We start from the raw sequence: 16,198 nt of genomic DNA, 5'->3' as shown, positions 1-16,198 counted from the left end.
TTTCCACATGTAAAGCCCGTTTTACACTTGGAAAACACCTTTTATAAGATTGTTTTCTTAAGTGCGCTTATACAGATGTGCAAACAGAGATGAGGGGATAGACAGCTATTTATTTATTTATTAGGATTTATTTACCACCTTTTTGAAGGAATTCACTCAAGGCAGTGTACAGTAAGAATAAATTAAACATGAGCAATAGGCAATTACAGCAGTAAAAAATATTCAAATAACAATACAAAGTATGGCATAGTATACTACTTACAATGTCAACACAGTATGTAATAGAACATTTTAATTGACAGTGAAGGGTATAAGCAAAGATGGAACATATAGACAGGTAAGAGAGTAAGAGGCGTTAGAAAATAATGTGACTAATTTAACGAAAGGTGCACATGAGGTCAGAGAGATGGTTAAGTATTATCTCAGCTAGGGTAGGAGTGGATAAACATGTCCTGCTCAAGTATGTGCATCCCGAGTCACTCGTGTGTGAGTGAGACTAACAAGTTAGTTACTTCTTCCATTAAAGGCCTGGTTGAAGAGTCAAGCTTTCACCTGCTTCCTGAAGTAGAGATAGTCATGTGTTAAGCGGAGCCTTTCAGGTAATGCATTCCAGAGTGTGGAGGCTACTCCGGAGAAGGCTCGCTTGTGGGTATCACATCATGGAATGTATTTTGGAAAGGGTGTGGTTAGTGATAGTCCTTGAGAGGACAACATATTTTCCAGATTTCTTGTTTTTTTTCTTATTATTATGACGTAGAATTGTCCTCCTTTCTCCTCTTGATGTGGACTTGAATTTTTTCCTATTCTTTCTTGCTACGGGCCTGTTTTATCAAACCACGCTAGCAGTCCCCGGTGCGGCAATGCAGACAAAGCCCATTCACGTTGAATGCGCTTCGTCAGCACTGCCGCATGGCTTGATAAAAAGAGGCCCTAAGTTTGTAAGAATTTGAAAAAATGTAATTAAAAAAAAATAGAAAACAAACAGGAAATGGGTGAAAAAAGCCAAACTGGCAAAAAAAAAGCAGACCAGTACAGGTTGAACAGGGCTTTTTTTGAGGGGGTACTTGGGGGTACTGAGTACCGGCACCTTTTCCATTGTCTGCTAAAATTGACCCATGGACCCCAAGTTTTAATGAAGGAGCTCAGGCCCTACACACCAATTCTACCTTGTCATAGATTCTGTGACTGGTTGCAGGGGGCCTGGCTATTGTGGGGTGGGTCCCTCAGTGATCACCCCATCCCTGAAGGGTGGCCTGGCATTTGAGTACCGGCACCTTTTTTGCTAGAAAAAATGCACTGAGGTTGAAGCTGTGCATTGCTCCACCTTGGCTTGCTCCATCCAGGTCAACAAATTGCACTTGCTGAATGAGCCAGCTGAACAACACTCTGGTGGGCATCATCATCTGATTCCACACTGACAGTCAGCAGCTGACGACTCAGTATAGGCCTGCACAGCTCACACTGCCATTGCACTGTACTGCAGCCTGGTCTCAGTGACAGGGCAGCCTTAGCCTGGCACAGCCATACCAAAGGTTCCCAAGCTGGCTCGGGTCCATCGCAGTTATGACTACTGAAAGTGAGCCAACTCAGCTGAGCCAGAGGAGCCCAAACAGCTATAACACTCAAGAAAGAATGGCTTAAGCACAGACAATCCCTACTGGAGAAGATGTATAAAGAAGGGCTGTAGAATGTTAGGTATTATTAGGAAAGGAACGTAAAACGAAAATGAGGATGTTATAATGCGACCGCACCTCAAATATTGTGTTCAGTTCTGGTCACCGCATCTCAAAAAAGATATAGTGAAATTAGAAAAGGTACAGAGAAAGGCGATGAAAATGATAAAAGAGGATGGGATGACTTCCCTATGAGGAAAGGCTAAAGTGGCTAGAGCTCTTCAGCTTGGAGAAAAAACGGCTGAGGGGAGATATGATAGAGGTCTATAAAATAATGAGTGGACTGGAACGGGTAGACGTGAATCGTTTGTGTACTCTTTCCAAAAATACTAGGACTAGGGGGCACGCAATGAAGCTAGAAAGTAGTAAATTTAAAATTGGAGAAAATATTTCTTGACTCAACATGTAATTAAACTCTAGAATTCGTTGCTGGAAAATGTAGTAAAAGCTGTTAGCTTAGCAGGGTTTTAAAAAAAGGTTTGGCTGGCTTCCTAAAGGAAAAGTCCATAGACCATTACTAAAATGAACTTGGGAAAAATCCACTGCTTATTTCTAGAAAAAGCTGCATAAAATGTATTGTACTGTTTTAGGTTCTTGCCAGGTACTTGTGATCTGGATTGGCCACTGTTGGAAACAGGATGCTGGGCTTGATGGACCTTCGGTCTGTCCCAGTATGGCAATACTTATGTACTTATATCATACTAGGAAGTAAATTCAGCATACTAGATGGGGCTTATCTGCCATCATGTCCTATACTCCTGATTGTGCTTAAGGGTAATTTTATATAGGATTTTTATTTGCACCTAAACCTTGTTTTGCTCACATAAAAGGCCTCTTATTACCCCATTGTATCCCCCTGATTCTATAAAGGTCATCAAAAATTATGCACACAAATTTAGGCATGTTCCCAATTTCTGCGTGCAATTTAGCAGCATGAGCCAATTAATGCCAATAATTGGCTTTTTAACAAGCAATTATTGGCACTACTTAGATTTAATTGGGAATAATGCACATAAAGTTAGGTGCAGGGTCTGCGAATAAAATGTATTCATAGCCCAAAAAAGGGCACAGAAATAGGAGGGTCATGGATGATTCGGGGCAGATCTGGGCATGGTTTTGAGTTACGCACTTAATTACAGAAGATGGGTGCTCGGCACATAAATTTAGGTATGGATATTTGCACCATTAGTGCAAATGACCACACCTAAATTTATATACAACCTCTCCACTAAATGTAAATTCTATAAACCGTGCCGAATTTTAGACATGGTTTATAGAATATCGTTAACGCGGGTTCTTTTTGGCACCAATTTTTTTTAGAGACCATGGGCTAGATTCTATATATGGCGCCTAAAAATTCCATACAGAAAAAAAAATATGCCTAGGCATATTCTGTAACGTACACCTAAAGTAGACCTCTTCATGCGACCAAATTTAGTAGTGGCCATTTACGCCACACTTTACTTAGTGTAAATTCCAACACCTAAATTAGGCGCAGAGCACATGTATTCTGTAACATCTACGCCCCGCCCATGGTCATGCCCCCTTTTCAACTATGCGACTTAGAATTTACACACACTACATTACAGAATATGCTTAGTCAGTTCGGTGTGTAAATCTTAATTAATGACAATTAGTGCTAATTGCTTGATAAAATCCAATTGACAGCGCTGATTAGCATTCATAGTTACAGAATATGATTCAATTTCTGTGTGGAAATTAAGGCACGATATATAGAATCTGGCAGCATATATAGGGCCTTGTTCACAAAGGCACGCTAGCGTTTTTAGTGTGAACTGTGTAGACGCACATAGGAATATTATGGGCAACTGCACGGTTAGCGTGAGCTAATTTTTAGTGCATTCTAAAAACACTGACGCGTTTCTATAAACAGGGCCCATAAAATCTAGTCCTACATGCTACAAGCGGATAAAATATTGATGGTGGAACTGTCAAATTGCATTTGTTCTATTAGTTATGTGATCAATGGTTGTATATGATACTGTTGAATGTACTGTATATTGATACTATTACATCACCAATAAAATTGTTGAAACATAAACTCTGGAATTCGTTGCCAGAGAATGTGGTAAAGGTGATTAGCTTAGCGGAGTTTTAAAAAGGTTTGGACGGTTTCCTAAAGGAAAAGTCCATAGACCGTTATTAAATGGACATGGGGATAATCCACTATTTCTGGGATAAGCAGCACAAAATGTTTTGTACTTTTTTGGGGATCTTGCCAGGTATTTGTGTCCTGGATTGGCCACTGTTGGAAACAGGATGCTGGGCTTGATGGACCTTTGGTCTGTCCCAGTATGGCAATACTTATTAAGACTGGTGCTCTAACTACTAGGCCACTCCTCCGCTCCATAGCTGGACAAAACTTAGGGGTCCTTTTACAAAGGCATGCTAACTTTTTTAGTGCACACTAAAAATAAGCATGCGCTAAATGTTAGAGATGCCCATATATTTCTATGAAAGTACCTCATGAAAGACTCCAGAGGAAACTGGAGAGTCATGGGATAGGAGGTAGTGTTCTATTGTGGATTAAAAACTGGTTAAAAGATAGAGAACAGAGAGTAGGGTTAAATGGTCAGTATTCTCAATGGAGAAGGGTAGTTAGTGAGCTTCCCCAGGGCTCTGTGCTGGGACTGCTGCTTTTTAATATATTTATAAATGACCTAGAGATGGGAGTAGCTAGTGAGGTAATTAAATTTGCTGAGCACCATACAAGACTGGGAGACTGGGCGTCTAAATGGCAGATGATGTTTAATGTGAGCAAGTTCAAACTGATGCATGTGGGAAAGAGGAACCTGAATTATAGCTGCGTTATGCAAGGTTCCACATTAGGAGTCACGGACCAAGAAAGGGATCTAGGTGTCGTTGTTGATGATACGTTGAAACCTTCTGCTCAGTGTGCTGCTGCGGCTAAGAAAGCAAATAGAATGTTAGGTATTATTAGGAAAAGAATGGAAAACAAAAATGAGGATGTTATAATGCCCTTGTATCGCTCCATGGTGCGACCGCACCTCGAATATTGTGTTCAATTCTGGTCGCCGTATCTCAAAAAAGATATAGTGGAATCAGAAAAGGTGCAGAGAAGGGCGACGAAAATGATAAAGGGGATGGGACGACTTCCCTATGAGGAAAGGCTGAAGCGACTAGGGCTCTTCAGCTTGGAGAAAAGGCGGCTGAGGGGAGATATGATAGAGGTCTATAAAATAATGAATGGAGTTGAACGGGTAGATGTGAAGCGTTCCAAACATACTAGGACTAGGGGGCATGCAATGAAGCTACAATGTAGTAAATTTAAAACGAATCGGAGAAATTTTTTCTTCACTCAACGTGTAATTAAACTCTAGAATTTGTTGCCAGAGAATGTGGTAAAGGCGGTTAGCTTAGCGGAGTTTTAAAACGGTTTGGACGGCATCCTAAAGGAAAAGTCCATAGACCATTATTAAATGGACTTGGGGAAAATCCACTATTTCTGGGATAAGCAGTATAAAATGTTTTGTACTTTTTGGGGATCTTGCCAGGTATTTGTGACCTGGATTGGCCACTGCTGGAAACAGGATGCTGGGCTTGATGGATCTTTGGTCTTTCCCAGTATGGCAATGCTTACGTACTTATGTAATCAGCGCTCACTAGAAATGCTAGCGCACCTTTGTAAAAGACCTCCTTAGCTGGTTAAGTGCAATATTCAGTACCTAATTGGTTAAGAAGAACAGTATAAAGATAGGAGTACATTTTATGTTGCCTTATTTATGCGATTATCTTAGCCGGCTAAGTGCCGACTGTGCCCCCAGAATGTCCACATACTAGCCAGTTTCAGCTTGGGTGTTAACTGGGATTTTCAGCAGCACTATCCAGTTAAATGCAGCTGAAAATGCCCAGTTAGCCCTGGACAAGCCATTTAAAGAGCCAAGAGCATTTCCTGGCCATTTAAATCATTTTCAATATCAGGTCCCACAAATTCAATGGTAGCCAATGTGGTGATATCAAAAAAGGTAGCATGATCTTTTCTTTTACCTCCATAAATCAGTTTTTATAAGACAAAATTTCCATATATAACACATAATTTATAAAATGTTATAAGTGATTTGGGAGTCATATAAACCCATTCTAACTGCATGAAATGGTTCACCTCACAATTGACAAAAAACTTTCCTCCAGGTACAAAGGAAAATACTCCAAAGAATAAAATCTTCATCTATAGTTTATAGAAGGGAGAAACAAGGATGTGAAATGAACTCTGCACACATGGGATTTGCTGAAACAATCTTTCTCAACCCTGCAGCATCTTAGAAAGAGACAGTAGTAAACTAACCATTCAGTTTTTGCATTATCGTAATTATAAAGGGACCTGTTTGCTAAGGCACGCTAGCATTTTTAGTGTGCACTAAACGTAAGACGCACCAACATAGTTCTATGGCTGTCTTTAGCGTCAGCATGCGCTAAAATCTCTAGTGTGCCTATAGTGCGGCTTAGTAAACAGGGCCCAAAATGTTCTTAAAATATGACAAATCTGGTGTTTCTAAAAGTTCCTGAACTATTTCACGCCATATTTCACAGTTTTAGTTTGAATTCATACACAATTAAATTACTTACACTAAGGTTTTCTGATCACGGCTCAAAAGTTAGAAAATGCTGCGTTGCCATGGTAATCTTAGCCTGTCATCCTGTGTGCTGCAATTATATGTGAGTCTCTATCATGAGCACCAAAAGGCTCTCTAAAATGGCAGAGGAACAGCACAAGGAAAGAAAGCTAACAAGCCAAGAGACAGCTTGCTGCCCATATTCATAATTTTATAATTAGCATTATTTTTAACTAATGCAAATTCCAAAAAAAACCCTATTAAGTGTTTTGCTTCTGCAACATTATATAATTAAGAGGCATTTTTGGCAAAAGAAAGAAAGAGAAGAGCCTCCTGAGCACAGAAATACCATTTGCCCATGAACTGCTTATCTTAAAATGATCTGTAATTAGCTCTGATTATAGCACAAGCATAGCGAGCTTAGCAGTATCATCTAGTTGTTACACCAGTCTTGTGACTGCTCCTTTTTGCATGGAAGAAAGGGAGAGGCAGCACCCAGAAGTACAGACATTCCTGAAAGAAACAAGCACTACGTTCGCTTCCGGGTGGTTCTCCTTACGGAAACTCTCTACACCAGACAACGGTGTTCTGCATTCTGTGCTTCTGTTATGACAGAGGAAAATTACACATGTTTTAAGTTGCAAGACTGCTCTCTCTTTATATTCTCAGCCATTTTGGACAAGGCGCCAAAAATTGGCGCCGATAAGATTTCACATTAAGGCTCAGAGTTGGGAACCGTTTATAGAACAGCATTTGGAACTGGGATCAAAGTAAAACCTGGTGCAAATTCTTGCACCTGAATTATGCGCAGATCTCCATTATTCTATAAAAGTGCATGTAAATTCCAAGAACGCCCCTGATCCACCCACTCCCTTCCTATGGCCGCGTCCCCTTTTCGAAAGCACGTGCAAATTTCAATTAATACCAACTAGCGTCGATAACTGATTATTAGCACCTAATTATCGGGAGTAATTGGTTCATTATTCAATTAAATTGTGTGAGGAAATTGGGCATGCGTGCAACTTTGAGCGGCACATATATCTAAATTTATTGTACAAGTATTTCATCAGTGGTCGCTCCTCCTGCATGTTTTATTCGTAACTTAGGGCCTCTTTTACAAAGCCAAGCTACCAATACACTACCCGTGATGCAACGGACTCAAATATAAATCAACCTAAGCATCCGGTTTCTCTTACATCAGCGCACAACTATGGAACGCACTGCCAAAAGCTCTAAAAACTACCTATGACCACCTACAATTCAGAAGAACACTAAAAACTCACTTGTTTAAAAAAGCATACCCTACCGACCCAACATAACCAACAGATTCCCCGCGACACAACATCAATAAAGAACGTAATGGACATAACACAATTCTTCCGTTGAACAATCCCCTAATGTGGCAGTGCCACATGAACTTTATCTTTATTCTACCACAACATCACTTTGTATTTGTTTAACCCGGAGCTTGTAAACACCTCTCCGGCGCTATGTAAGCCACACTGAGCCTGCAAATAGGTGGGAAAATGTGGGATACAAATGTAACAAACAAACAAATAAATAAATAATTAAATTCTCAGTGCGGCAAATGAGAGGAAGCCTATTCAATTCCTATGGGCTTCCTCTCATTTGCCACATGGGAATCACTAGCGCAGCTTTGTAAAAGAAGCCCATAGGGACTCTTTTATTAAAGTGCACTGAAATCTGGGTTTAGCATGTTTTAATGTGGGATTTTCTGGCGTACCAAGCCCTGATTTTATGAAGCACATTTTAGAATTTTTAAAAATACTTTTATGCCATTGGCTCGCACTTACCGACTCATGTTTAGCGGGCACTAGGTGCTCCTGTGGTAACACTGCATTTTCCGGTTACAACACATTAATTATAATGCACTAGCCAGATAGCAGAGGAGCACCCACTCCTCACCCATGGCATGCCCCCTCCCAAAATTTATTTATTTATTTATTAGGATTTATTTATCGCCTTTTTGAAGGATTTCACTCAAGGCGGTGTACAGCAGGGCTGTGGAGTCGGAGTTGTGGAGTCGGAGTCGGCAGCAATTTTGGGTACATTGAGTCGGAGTTGGAGTCGGCAAAAATGTACCGACTCCAACTCCTCATACATTTGAATAAAGTACTTCTCTGCTGTGAATAAAGCTTAGTACCTAGTTGTTTCACTAGTGTGAAGTCCAGCTGAACTATTTTGCTGGAGAGCTTCCCTCTGCTCAGTCTCCCTTTGCATTTGCTGACCTGCTGTAGAGCACCTCCTCTCTGACCCCACAGTGAACTTAAGCTCCAAGAGAAGATCATTCAGCACACACAGATAAGGCAGCAGAGAGACTCCACCCAACTTCCTCTCTCTCTGCAAGAAGAGCTTTATATTTTAGTGGAAGTGGCACACCATTCACAATGGCAAAAAGAATGTCAGGAAACATGACAAAATCTGCTGTTTATGAACACTTTACAATATCAACAGATGGGAAACATTATGTATGTCAATGTCTTATAGAAGATGATGATGGTGAAAAAGCATGTGATGCAAAAATTAGCAGTTTCAGTGGTTATGAAAAAAATGCACCTACAAGAGCATCAAATTTAAAAAGACACTTGCAGCGTTTCCATCCTAAAGTGTTAGAAGCTGTGAATGAGAAAGATATCAATGAAAACATTCCATCTACTTCAGGGTCAATAAAAGATCAGAAATCTACTGGAGGCCAGACACAACTATCAAGATTTTTTTACAGCTGACAAAGTTACTATAACAATGACACCAGAAAAATTCAAAAACCACATCATTGAAATGGCAGTAAAGAATAGTATACCACTATCTTTTTTTTCACAACCAGCCTTTTTAGGCTTAAATAGAGAAATGGATAAAAAGCTTGGAATTTCTCTGGAACGAGAAAGTATAAGGAAACTTATACTTGAAGAGGCCAAATGTAAGAAGGAAGAACTAAGAAAAAGTCTGAAGGGACATTTTGTCTTTATTAAAATGGATGCATGCACATGTCACAGAGTCAATTATTTTCCAATTAATGTTAGATTTGCTGATGAAAACAAAAAAACAATAACCCGGACATTAGGAGTAAAGGACACTCAGGCACATCATACCAGTGAGTATCTGCAGAAGTTAGTGGAAGGTGTTTTAGAAGATTTTCAAATTAAAAAGGAACACATTCTATGTATTGTAACTGATAATGCTTCAAATATGTTAAGCACAATTGAAAAAATGAAGGAAGTTGATGAAGAAAGCAGCATACAAATATCAGAAGATGACAGTTCTGCAATTCAAGAAAGCTGTGAAAGTTTGGATGATATTGCTGAAGAAGCATCTAAGCTTATTACCATTCAACATATGCGTTGTGCTGTTCATACTCTGCAACTAGCAATAAGAGATGGATTGAAGGATCGTCATGCGGCTACACTAATTAGCAAGTTGAGGCAAGTAGCTGTTGCAGCCAGGATCCCTAAAACAGATGCTATTCTGAAGAGACGTGCTGGAAAAGGAGCCATTTTGGATCAAGCAACGTGCTGGGGAAGCACTTACTTGATGATAAAGCGTTTGCTTGAACTAAAAGACTTTTTTGAAGAACTGGACAATGTAAATGTTTCATTAAAAGAAAACCAGTGGGCTCAAGTTACAGAATTAGGCTACTTTCTTACCCTTTTGCTGTTACCAAGAAGCTGCAATATGAAGATTTAACACCAGGTAAATTCTTCTTGGAATGGAAGGGCTTGATATATAACCTTAACAAAAGTGGGGGGTTAATTGCTGATGGCATTGTATCTTCAATGAGGAAAAGAGAGGAGCTCTTGCTGGATAATCAAATTCTCTTAGCTGCTATTTATGTTGATCCAATGAGCCGAATTTTGTTGAGCAGTGACCAAATTGCTACAGGAAAACAGGCACTCTATGACATAGCAGTTCGCATGAAAGGGTTGCTACCTGAAACTCATAAACCACTGGATGAAGCTAAAGCTATAAATACTGGTGGTAATGGTAACTCAGGTTCATCCTCTTCAAATGAAGAAGAGAATTTTCAAGCCTATTTGGACAAAATGGAAGCTTCAAAAGCAAAGCGATGTCAGTTAAGCATGGAAAAGCAACCTATAAATGTCCATATAAAGAAATTCATGCAAGAGTTTTTTAAAGGATTAAAAGAAGTGGAAAAGTTTGACCGCTCATCAAAACTGACTATAGAAGAAGCCATCATTGTTTATCCAGAGATTGTCAGTGATGCAGCTAGAACCGTAACAGCAATGCCACCCACCCAAGTCAGTGTTGAAAGACTGTTTTCAGCACTGAAAATAATCAAATCAGATTTAAGGGCTTCTATGACGGAGGATCTGGCAGAAGCAATTCTGTTTCTAAGAACAATATATTAGTTAATTTTGGATTATGTTTAACAGCTATTCTACAGCTGTATATGCCAAGTTTAAATAATATATAAGTTGTTTTAGGTTTTCCAAATGTTTTTGGTTTATGTAGGTTAACTTTGATTTTATTCTAATTTCCAAAGGATGTGGTTGTTCCAGATGTTTATACTTGCTAATGCTACTATGATGACTTTATACTTGATAAAAAAACAATAAACATAACCTTGTTTTTTTATGTGTGTTTTTTTTGTTTAAACTTTAGGATTAATGAATATTTATAGTTTCTTTAATAAATAAAATAAAAAGTCACAATGACATAGATTTTAAACCCAAACATTAACATGCTGCCTTGCATGCTGCACTCTTTCAGTCAACATGCAAAAAAAATACATATTAAAAACTGAGGAGTCGGAGTCAGAGTCGAAGGAATTTTGTACCGACTCCACAGCCCTGGTGTACAGTAAGAATAGATCAAATATGAGCAGGAGGCAATTAGAGCAGTTAAAATATTCGAACAACAATACAAAGTATGGCATGGTTACTGCTTGCAATGACAACACAATATGTACTAGAACATTATAATTGGTAGTGAAGGGTAAGGCAAAGTTGTAACATATAGATGAGTAAGAAAGTAGGAAGAATTAGAAAGTAAGGTGATTGATTTGAAGGAAGTTGCACGTCAGGTATTCTTACAAAATAGTTACCAAACACTTAGAACATGAGAACCGGGATATTACTGCAAAACGATTTACATACTTTGCAGGAAGCCTTTTCTTGTGCGTTAGGGCTCAACACCCTTAGTTCCTTCTTTTCCCATCTACCATGCAACACATTACAGTGGAAAGAGTAAAGTGTAAGAGAGGCTTGTGTTAGAGCACTGGGCTGATAACCCCTGCCATTGTATCTTGTGATCTTGGTCAAGTCATTTAAATCTCTCAGGGTACAAATTTCGGAGTCCTTTTACTAAGCTTCATCAAGCGGTAATGTGCACCTAACACAGCAAAAATGGCCTAATGCAGGACGCACTAAAGTGTTCTGTGTTACTTTTGCTATCTGCACACACTAAGAGCCCGATTCTATATAGGGCGCCTAAAAAGCCTGCGTGCAGCTGAGTGTGTTCTGTAAAATTTAGGCGAGGTGTATAAAATATGCTTAATCGATTCCGTAGGGCTTAGATCTACATGCGTCCATTTATGCCAATAAAAATCTGGTGTAAATCCATGTGCGTAGATTTAGGCGCACTGACCCGTATTCTGTAATTATGCGTAGAAATTTTGGAACGCCCATAAATACACCCATAAACATGCCCCTTTTAAGCTACACGTGTTTATTTTGAACTGTGCATTTATAATTTAAGCACCGCAGCTCTTTATAGAATACGCTTAGCAATTTCCGCACATAAACTGTAATTATTGCCAATTAGTGCTCGTTATTGCTTAAGTGCCATTAAAAACGCCGATTACCTCGTTTTGCCAATTAAGTTACACGTGTATCTCCACACGGAATCTAGGCGCCATATATAGAATACGGGGGGTAAGCGCACGATATTTATTTTTTTGTATATTTTTTGGGAGGGAGACATGTCAAGGGCAGAGAATGGGTATAAATGTGCTAATCAGCTAGCACACTGACATTACCATCCCACTAACTGGTTAGCACATCCATAACAGGGGAGCTCTTAGTGCCTGTTAGATAGGATGCAGTAAGTGCTCCATTGGTGATTTTTTTTTTTTTTTAAATAGCCACATGCTAATGCTAACATCAGCAAACTGGCCAGGAAAAGATGTAATAGAAAATGTCCTCTTTTACGGCCACACTAATAAATGGGTTTAGGGATAGATTCTATGAATGGTGCCTAAAAAATTGGCGCCAAAAAAACCCATCTAAGAGCTATTTTAGAAGCCGTGCCAAAATAGCACTTAGTCGTAAGGGGCACATGTAAATATAGGCCCTGCCAATGAAAATGTGCTGCAAATGCTCACTCCTAAATTTTTGCGCAGAGCACCAATATTCTGTAATTACGAGTGTAACTCAAAGTCACACCCCCATTCCACCCCAAAAACGCCCATGATACCCCATGTTAATGTCCCCTTTTTTTGGACGGTGTGTACATTTTAGGCGCAGACCCTACACCTAAGTTTACACACATTGGTCCCAATTAAATCTAATTAGGGTCAATAACGGTTTGTTAAAAAGACAACTATTGGCACTAATTGACTTGTTATTCAATTCAATTCAGCGTGCAAATCGAGAATGCGCCTAAATTTGCACGTGCAATTTTTGGCGACCTTTACGGAATCAGAGGATTAGTGTACAGGAAAGATCTACATAAGTAAGAACTCAAGAAGACGATTGGTCCACAATATCCACAGTGGAATAAAAGAAAAGAAGACCTTGCTGAAGAAAATGCAGTCTTTAATAAGGGAAAGGGTGAAGGGGAAGGGAATGGGACTTGATATACTGCCTTTCTGTGGTTTTGACAACTATATTCAAAGCGGTTTACATAGTATATACAGGTATTTATTGGTACCTGGGGCAATGGAGGGTTAAGTGACTTGCCCAGAGTCACAAGGAACTGAAATGTTATTATGAGGGAGATGGGGAGGAAAAAGGGGGAGGGACCCGGAACATCCGAGTATAACACCCCTGAGGCTGACACACTGAACAAAGAATAAGAAATAACAAGCCTCTAAAGAATTCCTGTGGCATAGAATAAAAAGCAAAGAACACAGATAAAAATTCAATAACCTTAGAAAGAGAGACTAATGGGCTCACTTCCTACCTGCTGGGAGACTGAGAAAATACTGAGGCTAGGGTCACATGACCAGGGCTCCTATTGGCTCGCTAGAGTCAGAGTTTTTTCTCAGTCTCCAACCTGCTGGAAGGCGTGCACAACCCATTAGTCCAATCCTGGGCCAGAGGGATGCTAAGGAAGTGGGAATTAAACCCAGTTCCCCAGGATCAAAGTTCACTGCACTAACCACTAGGCTATTCCTCAATGCTCCCAGGGATCTAGGTGTCGTCGTTGATGATATGTTGAAACTTCTGCTCAGTGTGCTGCTGCAGCTAAGAAAGCAAATAGAATGTTGGGTATTATTAGGAAAGGTATGGAAAACAGGTGTGAGGATATCATAATGCCGTTATATCGCTCCATGGTGCGACCGCACCTTGAGTATTGTGTTCAATTCTGGTCGCCACATCTCAAGAAAGATACAGTAGAATTGGAAAAGGTGCAGCGAAGGGCGACTTAAATGACAGTGGGGATGAAACGACTTCCCTATGAAGAAAAACTAAGGAGGCTGAGGGGAGACATGATAGAGGTATATAAAATAATGAGTGGAGTGGAACAGGTGGATGTGAAGCGTCTGTTCACGCTTTCCAAAAATACTAGGACTAGGAGGCATGCGATGAAACTACAGTGTAGTAAATTTAAAACAAATCGGAGAAAATGTTTCTTCACCCAACGCATAATTAAACTCTGGAATTCATTGCCGGAGAACGTGGTGAAGGTGGTTAGCTTAGCAGAGTTTAAAAAGGGGTTAGACGGTTTCCTAAAGGACAAGTCCATAAACCACTACTAAATGGACTTGTGAAAAATCCACAATTCCAGGAATACCATGTATAGAATGTTTGTACGTTTGGGAAGCTCGCCAGGTACCCTTGGCCAGGATTGGCCGCTGTCGTGGACAGGATGCTGGGCTCGATGGACCCTTGGTCTTTTCCCAGTGTGCCATTACTTATGTACCTATGTACTTATGCATGCTACTTGCAGTCAGAGCCCGTGAGCATGTTATTTCACACGCTCGCGGGCTCTGACCATAGGGTGGGAGCAAACATGGGCGTTAGTATGGCGCTACTAGCCTCTAGCACCCGCGTTTGCTTCTGATCATTGGCCCATTAGGGGCCCTTTTACTAAAGCTTAGTGTATGCTAACAGAATCAGTGCATGCTAAATGCTAAGAAGGACATTTTATTCCAATGGGCTTCTTAGCATTTAGTACAGACTAATTCCGTTAGCGCGTCCTAAGCCTCAATAAAAGATCCCCTTAGTGCATCTGAATAAACTCACTTTGGGCTACTACTAAAACAGGTGTGAGCTAAATCCAGATAAATAATACATTTAACAAACAAGTCAGGGCACAGGGTTAGCCATCTTCCCCTTGGAATATTTTCTACATTCTATTAAAGTCGTACTTTCAAGTGAAAGAAACAGGCACATAACTGAAAACAACTAAAATAGAAATAATAAGCAAAGGCAAGAATCAAATGGTCCATAAGGTTGCAGGCTCAACTGATATCCTAAACAATAGGCTTTCGACATACTGCTGCTTAAACTAACACATGGAACAGTTTAGAAGCCTTCACTGCAGGATATCTGTGATAATGAAGTCTACAATAAGGAGTTGACTCAAGTGTCCCTGCTCATAGATCTCAGATAAATAGCCCTTATGCTGGTGAAAAATAACAAAATCAGCTAATTAGTTGGCTCATTAGGGGAAATGTTTGAGTTAGTAACCAACAATTACTGCATTACCAAATTTAAAAGACCTGGTCTTTCCTATATTCATTACATTAGAGGCTCTCATTTAAATGAGGATTGATTTGAAACACCTGCTTAGAGTGTAATTTCTATTTGGCATCACTAAGCATCTCTGAAGTCAAAGCGCAGCAGCTGAAAAGTCCTGTCCTCTTCCTGTGGCCTCAGCTGTAGTTCTTAAGTCCACTTACTGCTGGTACGATTGTGAGCCCTCCAGGGACAGGGAAATGTGCAGTGTACCTGAATGTAACGCACCTTGAGCTACTACTGGAAAAGGTGTGAGCAAAATCCAAATAAATAAATAAAAATAAAATAAGTATGAGTACAGTGATGGACCAGTTATACAAAGTTAGAGAAGGTGACAAGGTGATGCACGTCAGTGGCGTAGCCACAGGTGGGCCTGGGTCGGCCGGGGCTCACCCACTTATGGCTCAGGCCCACCCAACAGTAGCACATGTTTAGAGGCAGCTGCTTCGGATCCCAAGATCTGCCAGCTGAAGGCTTCCCCCTGATGGTAATGCAAATGCTACTCTCCACGATACCAGCATCTGCGCATGCTCAGTTTTCAGTGCATGCCTGCTGCAGACTGCCAAGGTGGAAAGCAGAGTTTTCCCACCAGCTGAGAATTTTTTTTTGGTGGTGGAGGAGGGGGAGAATACTTTGTGCCCACCCAATTCTTGCCTAGGCCCACCTAAAATCTGCTGTCTGGCTACGCCCCTGATGCACGTAAGCTGAATGTTGGATCTGTGTCACAGCACAAATTGTTAGCAGAAATGAGAAAATAATTTATTGGGTTGATCATTCAGCGTTTTGCTGACTGCTGCTGGCATTATTCCTGGATATTCGATGCCAGGCCCTGTCTGGGATTTGGCACATAATATCCGGTTTTGCAGAGCCAGCTAATGTATAGCTGATTAGGGGTCCCGTTTACTAAGCTGCGCTAAGGGCACGCTAGTGTTTTTAGCACACACTAAACATTAGTATGCGCTAAATTCTAAAGACACCCATATATTCCTAT

The 16,198-nt window shown here is 40.3% G+C and overlaps 1 long non-coding RNA gene across 1 annotated transcript in view; it reads right to left on the bottom strand.

Moving 5' to 3' along the window:
• LOC115479810 overlaps positions 1-16,198 on the bottom strand; it is a 179,165-nt gene that overhangs the window by 31,834 nt on the left and 131,133 nt on the right. The gene's annotated exons all lie outside the window — the stretch shown is intronic.

This window comes from Microcaecilia unicolor, chromosome 11 (assembly GCF_901765095.1).
Source record: "Microcaecilia unicolor chromosome 11, aMicUni1.1, whole genome shotgun sequence".
In the NCBI taxonomy this organism is placed as follows: Eukaryota; Metazoa; Chordata; class Amphibia; order Gymnophiona; family Siphonopidae; genus Microcaecilia; species Microcaecilia unicolor.
The sequence above is the reverse complement of the archived record's forward strand: the minus strand, read 5'-3'. Positions and strand labels throughout refer to the sequence as shown.